Raw genomic sequence first — 8676 nt, 5'->3', positions numbered from 1 at the left:
TTCTTATTTGGTAACTTGCCATCAACTACAGTTCTGAGGACAGAGATGTATCCATTCTGGCCAGAGAACATTCTGTGGTTCCCTATAGGACAGAGATAAACTAGTTGATGAGATGGGAAGGTAGCTGCTTGCTATTTTTATCATCCCATCTCAGTACGAACCCATCACTCCCTCAGTATCACTGCGGAACTGCTGTAGGCGAGGGGGGGAATTGGCAACAACAAAGTTGCCGCTCTTTGGAGTTCCCGTACGAGCACTGAGAATGAGCTCAGGTTTTGACTTGTCCGGACTTCTTTTATAGATAAGAAAATTGGATTTCACTTCAACCTCCATTTAACATGACTTTATTTTAAAGTCCTATTGATAGCATGTTAATTAAAATGGATCCCCAGAGGGCTTTAATGCCCTCTCTCAGCCAGTTTTGGGATACCCACCTGGGCTCAGTTTGCAGTATATAAAGATGGTGTAAAGATTTAGGAAATCAGGTCCTGGATGGTTTCCAGTGTCGACTTAGATAGGCAGCTAGATGGAGAGGAAGAGAGATTCCGCACCAAATGAAGACAGCAAGAGACCCGAAGGGTGAGATAAAGAGAAATGGAGTGGGCAGTGGGGAAGCCCCCCCCCCAGGACTTTCTAAGAGCCAAAGAGATAGAAACCCCCAAACGCGTTCTGCTGGAGGCATTCTTTGTCATCAGATGTAACTTCTTACTCATGTAAAATCAAGAGACTGGGGGGCCGGAAAGATGGTTCAGTGATTAAGAGCACTGGTTACTCTTACTGAAGAGCTGGGTTTGGTTCCCAACACACACATGATGGCTAACAACCATCTGTAACTCCAGTTCCAGAGGACTCGATGCCCTCTTTTGACTTCCACAGGCATTGCACAACACAGGTTCACTTATGTACATGCAGGCAATACACTCATGCACATAAAAAATAAAAATAAAATATCTTTAAAAAGGTTTGTAGATGCTATGATATGATTTTCAGGTCACATAGTTGTTAAATGGGGTTCCAACTCAAATCCTTTAATAACTGAAAGACATGGAAAGTGAAATAAAAATCCACATCCCTTGAAATCCTAATGATCATTTGTAACCTAAGGTCATAAATGCCATGTTCCCTACTTCACATATAGTCTGTTGTCAGCCTCTCACACTTGTGTCCAGGTTCCTTCTCTAGTCCTCTGAAGAAATCTGGTTAAGTCAGAATGGACATGATTCTTGCTGTCTCTTTCTAACTTATTAAGCTTAATTCCCAAGAGTCCCCCCATAAATGTAGCTTTCCTTACTAAACATATACACATGCATGTGCATGCAGGAGCGAGCACAAATACAGACATGCATACACACACACCTAACTCCACCTAGATATATACACATACACACACACACACACTTAACTCCACCTAGATACATATATACATTTCCCTCACCCCATTCCGTATCCCGCCCCATTCATAATATATATATATATAATATATATAATTTTTTTTTCTCTACACACACATATTTATCTCCATCCTTACTCACACATAGCCCTTACAGCATCCCCCATCCCATCCTACCCATAACACACACACACACACACACACACACACACACACAAATACGCACAGACAGCTGGGTATGGTGGCGCAGGCCTGTAGTCCCAGCACTCAGGAGGCAGATGCCCTGCCAGTGGATCTCTGTATCAGCAATATTTTTCTGGTTTAAATTGAAATCTTCACTTAATTTTATACTCCTTATTATTCCCACCACAGAGCAACTCCTCCAGTCAGCAAGATCCCAAAGTCTGTATATGAATAAAGTTCCAACTCTGGTCTACTTCATTGGTTAAAAAACAAAATCGGTTTGGCTGAGCTAGACAACCTCTTCTGAGTCCAGCAACCCCTTCTGAGTTTTGCAGAAATGTTTGACAGATGCGAATCTGATGGGAGGTATTTCTTTTCATGAGCACGTGTAAATGTCTGTTCTCATCTTTGCCGTACTATGAACTGTTTGACTTTGGGCAAAGCTCTTCTCTCTGGCCCTCTGCCTTCTCGAACATAGGAGGTAAGTGCTATCTGTTCTCAATTTGGAATTCCAAAATTTGTTAACACTCCCAAATCCAAAGCATTGCCTTTCAAGGCTGTGGCTGGGTATAGTTTTTATTCCTGGGGAAAAAGGTATATAACTTTTCCTGGATTCACTAAAGACTTCGTGATAACAGAGAAATGGTTCCTTAACGCCATTTGTGGGGCTGGGGAGATGGTTCTTTGGGTAAAGTACAGCTGTGCAAGCATGGGGACCTGAGTTCGGATTCCCAGCATCCACATGAAAAACCAGATGAGGTCTGCTCTCCTGCAACCCCAGTCCCAGGAGGCAGAGACAAGAGGATCCCCAGGGCTCTCTGACCAGCCAGTCTAGCCAGTTAGCTCCAGTTTTAGTGACAGTCCTTATCTCAAAACAAAGTGGAAAGAAACAGAGGAAGACACTTGATGCTGATCCCTGATTCCCACACATGGGCACACTCCCCAATAAACCAACTAATTTCATGAAGTCATGATTCTCTAGCACTTTATAGAATTAGGGATTGGTCTAGGGCAAAATAGGGCAGTGAGTTTATGCGACTTCTCCCCCCACCCCATGGCCATGGGTTGGCACTCCCTCTGCCTAACCTCTACCTAATGCTTCCATAAGGCTTAGTCTGTACAGAACAGAGCGAACACATGATAATTATGTTTTCCCAAAAGCATATGAAATTCATGTACTTGTTCCCAGGGCGTTTGCCTCCCCAGAGGGAGGACAGCACTTCGGGAAAGGGAAGCGTTTGCTAATGGTGGTACCTTGGGGATCACTCTTTTACTGTCAGAATCAGGCCAAATATAGTACTTTCCAAGCACAAGCCCTGAACATAATTGTCATGTGGTAACCCTTTTCTTCTATGTGTAATTATAGATAAAACTTTGCCTTGTAAACAGTAATGAATTTATATATTTACTAAATGAAAAAAAAAACTTTCTAGAGTTTTCTGAATAATTTTAGTTCTAGATAAAGCCATCAAAGATAAATATTTCCTTCTGCTTAAATGTTGAAGGGAGGTCCCTGATTGACTGATGGTCTCAAGTGCAGCTTGTCTCAACAGCCTTCTCCTCACGGCTCTGACGTCATCCTCTGTGGACGACTGTTTCCCACCAGCACACAACCCTGGCTCTGGCCTGCTCTGACATACAAGTGCTTACTTACAATGACATGAAAAGAACTAAATCAGGAAAAGCAGAGAAATAATGAAAGAATTTTCTCTGGCCACAAACAGCTCATGCTTGTTACTCATGGGAAATCCACTTTTATTCTTCCCTGTCCCAGGTACAGAGTTGATTTTCATGACATAAATATGAACTTAGCCAAAAATGTGAAAAGTGTACATCTCTCCACAGACTGTAAATTTGAAATAACTTCGCTAAGAAACTACATGACCGTGTTTCAAGGAAGACCACTGCCCACTATGTGCTTAGTTCATGTACATCTTTACAATGACTGGGTAAAATCTCTTCCATCATGACAAATTGTGAAGTTCAAAGGCCCTATAGAGAACCAGTTCCTTACCTGAAGTCCTTCTCTCTTCTGGTTAAAAAAAATCATGTGCTGGAGGATAGATCTTGCAATGGTGGCGCTGCTTCCCAGAATGCCCTCATGAAACTTACTCAATGCAAGCTGCCCCATCATGAGAAAGCAGATGTGAGGAGCAAGAGCCAGCAAGTTCTACCTCCTTCCAGCTACTTCCTCAAGATATGAGCTGTTAGTCAAAACTCCCATTCTATCCAGCATGTTAACCTTTAAGTTGGATATGTAAGTGGTCCCCAAGTCTAGCACGCTCACACTTCTGGCTCATCCAAATGCTGTTGCTTTGCTCAGAAATACAAGCACTGGTTTTAAGATGCTGGTCCCTGAGCAGATACCCTCCAGACCATTTGGCTACCAGGGCTGAGCGTCATTCTTTGTATAATTAAGACCAAAACTTTACAAAGAAGAATATTTAAGGAATAGGCTGTTGTTTTTCCTTCGTTTGCAGTCTAGGTTCCTTCTGCCATTTTTATTTATTTATTTTGGGGACAGAAGGGGCCCAGAAGGACCTTGCCAAACCAGTTTCTGTCTCTCTACCTGGATGGAAGGGGTAGCTTCCAGACCACAAGGAGCTGGGGGACCTTGAGCAACACTGTGCTAAGCAGGCCTTGACCTCTGCCTCTCCTTCTGTCTTGAGTCCTACCTGCTCCTATTGCTGTCCAACTCTTTCTCTCCATTTTTGAGCTGAGCCAACCTTGGTAGCATCATTTTAAGTTCTCTCCTCATTTGTTTTTTCCATCCCAAGGACGTGTGATGACTCTCCTGCTTGTGTGTTCAATGGCATCAGGAACAGTATGTGCTTCAGTTTAACCCCTTGTGTTTCCCCTAGGTCCTTTGTTCATTCAATTACACATGAACTTTTAATTCTTTCCAGGCTTATGTGTTTCGTCCAGATTTTAGCCTCTCTGGAGCTTGGCTCGATTCCTTGTTTTGGAGGAGCTTATTGCTTCACAGTAAGACCATCTGACAGTCGTTATCTGCAACCTGGGACATAGAACTGCCAGCGATGAGTGCCAGACAGTGATGAGTTGTTCCTCTGCAAAACCTGCAGGTTTCCCAGCCCCCACCTCCATCTGGGACCACCCTAGGAAAGAGAGCAGTGTGGAACCAAATGTTTACAGGAGGATGGAAAAACCAGGAAATTCTTCTGTTTCGATGTGATATCTGCTGTGATCTTCTCGCCATCCTTTCTTCCTCCCTTTCATCCAGCTCTTTCCTTTTCTTCCCTCCTTCCTCCCATCTACACTTTTCATAAAAACTTGCCAGCTGCTGGTGTCATCTCTCTGGGAGGCAGACACAACGGAGGACTTAATGCTGAGCATCCCAATGAGCCATCCTTTCCCAGAGGCTCCCAGACCCAGTGGGAACAAAATCTGTGTTATTCATCAGGCCAGCTGGGCTCTGTGGAGACAGAAATGTCTGGCTTCAGAGCTTCTCATAGGTGTTTCCTTCCTATCCTGTTCTTCTCCTGCCCAGAGAGGCCCTCTCCCTCTGCACTGTACATCTCACTTTCCATTTCTTAGACAGCACAATCTTCATCTGCAGTTATGTGTCTTTGTTTGTTTACTTGTTCACATTCCCCCTTTATATCTAAAACTCTCTGTCCCTGTTTTCATGTGGTCCCCACTGCCTGGTACATAACTGTCATCAGTAAATACCTGTTGAATGAGTAAATAATTTAGTGGAGGATATATGAAATATGAAAAATAACATCATCAGTAACAATCTGATAATAATGATACTGCCTCCTTTCTTTTTGTGTTCTACCAAGTACTGTTTTATGTACACTATTCCCAATCCTCAAAACAATTTTGAGACAGTATAATGTTACGTTTTGCCAAAACAAAAAAGGAAGCTCCTAGGAGTTGACACTTTCCCAGGGCCACCCACAGAGTGAAGGATGATGGACCTGGGTTCCATCTTCAGACAAGTCTACCTCTGAAGCCAACAGGCTTCCTTTCTTCTTGTGCCGCCTGTGTAATCTCATAAGCAGCTATACTACAGGGCAGAAAGAGATAGGTTTCCTGAGAAACAGATAAAACATCAGGGGCGTTCAAAGGAGAAAGAAGTGACCTCTGGTCTAGAATTGAATTGAACAGGAAAGGGTTTGTGACATGGTGACTGTTTTCCTGGGTTCTGATGAGGGAATTTGGACAGTTGGAATTAGAAGAAGAAATTCCAGGGCACCGAGTTTGAGAGATAGGTCAGTGGGTAAAGTCATACAAGTATGGGACTCTGTGTTTGGATCACCAGGACTCACATAAAACCTGTAATCCCACGGCTCCTATAGTGAGATGGGAAGCAAAGAGAGAAGAAACTCATGGGACTGCGAACCTGGTACACAGTGGGGAATGAGAGGCCCTGTCTCAAACAAGGTAGAAGGCAAGACCAACACCTGACATTACCCTATGACCTCCGCATAGTCACTGTGGCATGCATGTGCCTGAGTCACATAAACACTTTAACATGTGCACACACAGACACAGACACAGACACAGACACAGACACACACACACACACACACACAGATATACACGCATAAAAGAAGACAAAACGACACACAGACACAGACACACACACACACACACACACACACACACACAGATATACACGCATAAAAGAAGACAAAATGAAATTCTAGGAGGACATGTTAGAGGAAAATGCCAGAATACCACCATAGTGTTTGTGTGCATGTGTGTGTACATGTACATGCATGTGCTTATGTGTCTGTATACATCATAGAGGGCAGAAAGACAAAGTGAATTTGAATTATATTCAAAGAAAGTTAATGATTGAAGAAAGAAGTAATTTCTTCTTTTGTTCAATTCTAAGTTCAATTTTTGGAAAAATATTTTATTATTTTCATTTTTTGTGTATGTATGTTTTTCCTACATGTAAGTAAGGGCACCACATATGTGCAATGACCACAGAGGCTAGAATAGGGCATCAGATCCCCTGGAACTGGAGTTACTGATGGTTGTTAGCCACCATGTAGGTGCTGGGACCCAAACCCATATCCTATGCAACAGCAGCCAATGCTCTTAATGGTTTAGTTATCTCTCTAGTCCTCTAACTTCAGTTCTTGAAGATAGATGAACACATCTTTAACAATTAGAATAAAAGCTTCATATAGGCATATTGACATCTATATTTCTGTTCAAAGAAACTTTATTGTATATCTACATAAAACATATTTTCTTACCAAGTCATATTTTAATTTCAGACATAGTCTAAATATTCCCAAACCAGTCTAGCTTGGGGGAAGGGTGTCACCTTGATCACATCTTGATCACATTACCACTGAAACCCAAAGTTTTGTGACTCAGTCTTTCCAAAGACTTAAGGAGGTCTTCAGCCCCCTGCAAAGGCTCTGCCTTGATTCTTTTGAGTCTTCAGGATACATCAGACGTGCTTGCTAACATGTCTACGTTGCTTAGCTTTCTGTTGCTGTGCTGGGTACCCACTTTCTGCTGGTGGCCGTTGCTGTCCCCAAAAGTTCTTAGGCTGTGCTTTCAGCCCAGCCCCTTCTGAAGGCTTTGCATCCAGGTTCCCGAGATTCCAAAGTAGCTGCATTCCTTTTAGTTCTCGTGGACATGGGGTTTGATACAGTGGCCCTTACAAGATGACAAACGCTTCCTGTATTGTAAGCAGTGAGATCTGTGCAGGAAGGCTGGGGCCAGACTGAAAGTGCAGCAAGAAGACAGATAGTTATGATGGAGCCCATTTGGATGAATACCAACGTTGCGGAGCTGAATACGAGTGCCATCAACCTTGATGTCAACACAATAGCATGGAGGAATTAAGGATACTACTGTTTTGATCTCTTGGGTAAAGAGATGAACTATACCATTTGGAGCTGATGAATTACTCAGTAGAATTAAAAGTATATTAAAGTATAATAACAAACATTATAAATGAAAATCGAATAGTGGGGGTAAAGGAATCGAGGAGAGAAACAGATATACTAGGTCTGATCAACTGGCCATTTTGATAACCATATTAATCATTCAATGTTATGAAGAGTGCAATTCAGTGTGAGGCTGTAACAGTTTGGAGCATACATATGTCTAAGAACATAGTGTCAGCATCTATTAAAAAAAAGTTTAATACCATAAGGTATAGACAGAATACATTCTAGGAAGAGATTCTCATATACTTGTAGTTCACAAGGGACCAGGGGACTATGAAGTAATTTAAAAAGTAGAACAAAAATAACAAGGGAAGTCCAATTACTGTATCTGGTCAATTTTCTCATTCCCAGGTTCCATGTCCATGCATTCAGCTACTCACGGATTGAAAATAAAAGTAAAAAAATCCAAAAAGCAAAAATTAAACTTTCCATGTGCCACACACTAAGCTGAATCCATGTGAAATAATGCAGTGAAAAACCCTGCTGCAGCCTCAGTCCTTCGCAATTTCTCTTCAGCATACATTTGAACCCTGTTTGACTCTTGTCGTTTTTTGTACATTGTGTAGTTAGGGCTAAGAGGGATGTTTCTGTACTAAACATGTACAAACACTTTTCTTGTCATCATTCCTCAAAGAACACAATATATACTTGGGAGGCAGAGGCAGGCAGATCTCTGTGAGTTGGAGGCCAGTTGGTCTACATAGCGAGTTCCAGGTCAGCTGGGGCTACAGGGAGACCCTGTCTCAAAAACCAAAAAAGAGAAAGAAAAAAAAAAAAACAAAACAAAAACAAGAGCACCATGTAACAATGATTTCCATAGCTTTTACACTGTTTATTAGATATTAATTAATCCAGAGATGATTAAAACCACAGGGAGAATGTGCTTAGGAGTTGGTCTACATAGCGAGTTCCAGGTCAGCTGGGGCTACAGGGAGACCCTGTCTCAAAAACCAAAAAAGAGAAAGAAAAAAAAAAAAACAAAACAAAAACAAGAGCACCATGTAACAATGATTTCCATAGCTTTTACACTGTTTATTAGATATTAATTAATCCAGAGATGATTAAAACCACAGGGAGAATGTGCTTAGGCTATGTCCTAGTTTGTTCTTCATTGCTGTGACAAAACACTCTGACCACTACCAACTTGGGGAGGAAAGAGTT

This window comes from Nannospalax galili, unplaced genomic scaffold, assembly GCF_000622305.1.
Source record: "Nannospalax galili isolate Female #2095 unplaced genomic scaffold, S.galili_v1.0 scaffold127, whole genome shotgun sequence".
NCBI lineage: Eukaryota > Metazoa > Chordata > Mammalia > Rodentia > Spalacidae > Nannospalax > Nannospalax galili.
The sequence above is the reverse complement of the archived record's forward strand: the minus strand, read 5'-3'. Positions refer to the sequence as shown.